Raw genomic sequence first — 1,777 nt, forward strand, 5'->3', positions numbered from 1 at the left:
AGTGACGTTAGTAACACTAGTTTGACGATATGTCCCTATGGGATCAATATCTTTTAAAACTAAAGCGACTGGACTGTGCACTTTCAGTCAAGTACCCGATAGACTATATTTTATATATAGTCACAACAAGCATCAAGTTTTTGGCGCCGTTGCCAGGGACCTATTTTAGTCGAATAGTGTGATTCTTTCGTTGCACGGTATAGACTAAGGTAAAAATAAAAACTAATTTAGTTTCCCTTATTTCCCCGATTGTATGCCAAGTCCTAGCTCACAAGGCGATAACTTAGCACCACCAGTCCAAGAATTAGAGTGTTTCTTATACGTAAGACGCCAAATACAAGAATATCAAAAAAAGTACGATATTCCCAATATCTTCTCTCCTACTAAGCAAGAAGAAAAACCAACCATGGCTTAAGAAGGACCACAGAATCGTCCTCTTAAATTCTACACTACCCTGTCCCAACAAGAACCTCACAACAACATTGCTGCCCCCGCTATCAATCAAAACGATTTCGAGCTGAAACCCTCACTATTATCAGCCGTCCAACAACATCAATTTGCTGGAAATCCTATGGACGATCCTAACGAACACCTGACCAAGTTTGTGCAGTACGCAGACACTGTAAAGGCGAATGGTTTATCTCAAGATGCGATAAGATTGCACCTCTTTCCTTTCTTACTAAGAGATAAAGCTTGGGCTTGGTTGCAATCCTTTCCCTCCAACTCCGTTAGAACATGGGAAGAACTGAAGAACGTCTCCTTATCCCGATATTTTTCACCGAGCAAAACTGCTATGCTGAGAGCTCAAATCAATGGATTTCGACAAAAAGATGTGGAATCTCTCTACGAAGCGTGGGAGAGATACAAGGACATGATGAGGATATGTCCACATCATGGTCTCGAAGACTGGGTGATTATTCACACATTTTACAATGGGCTTCTGTATAACACAAGACTGACAGTAGACGCTGCCGCGGGCGGTGCACTAATGGATAAGCCATAGAACGAAGCCTATCAACTCATTGAAAACATGGCCCAACACCATTGCCAATGGGGAGGTGAAAGAACTCAAGTGGAAAAGTCCCAGACAAAGGGTGAAATGTACGAAATCAGTAGCTTTGACCATGTCCATGCAAAGGAAGATGCCATTGTTCAAAAATTAGATAACTTGACCATACCACCCGCAACCACCGTGGTTGTTGTAACTCCAAATTGTGAGTTATGTGGAAACCCTGGACACACTGCACAAGGATGTCAGATATTAGCAGGAGTCCCAACCAATCAAGTGAATTACACACAAGGAAATCCCTATTCGAATACCTAAAACCCAGGTTGGAAAAACCATCCTAATTTCTCGTATAAGAATAACAACGCCCTATACACACCTGACCAAGCACCAGCTGTTCCGCCTGGATATCAAAAGCCAGCTTATAATGCTCCTAACATGCCTAGGAAGTCAAATCTCGAATTAATGATGGAAAGCTTCATAGCTACCCAAGCTCAGACGAACAAAGACTTCTTGAACCAAAACATACATACTAGCGAGCAACTCAAACAACTAGTGAGCAAGGTAGACGCATTAGCCACCCACAATGAAATGCTTGAAACACAAATTTCACAAGTGGCTCAACATCAAGCGTCTATAGCCGCTCTAGCTGGAACATTTCCTGGACAGCCGCAACCTAACCCAAAAGGACATACAAATGTTGTTATATTGAGGAGTGGAAAAGAAGTAGACGGACCCGTAGATCCAAGACTCCAAAACCCTGCCATGTAC

At 42.5% G+C, this 1,777-nt stretch overlaps 1 non-coding gene across 1 annotated transcript; it reads right to left on the reverse strand.

Annotated features, from left to right (window-relative positions):
• Window positions 1-793: 793 nt before the first annotated feature.
• Window positions 794-900, reverse strand: LOC127116989 (small nucleolar RNA R71). Its single transcript, XR_007801753.1, has one exon. It is a non-coding gene; the product is annotated as a small nucleolar RNA R71 (small nucleolar RNA).
• Between the last annotated feature and the right edge of the window lie 877 nt (window positions 901-1,777).

This window comes from Lathyrus oleraceus, chromosome 1, assembly GCF_024323335.1.
Source record: "Lathyrus oleraceus cultivar Zhongwan6 chromosome 1, CAAS_Psat_ZW6_1.0, whole genome shotgun sequence".
Taxonomy (NCBI): Eukaryota; Viridiplantae; Streptophyta; class Magnoliopsida; order Fabales; family Fabaceae; genus Lathyrus; species Lathyrus oleraceus.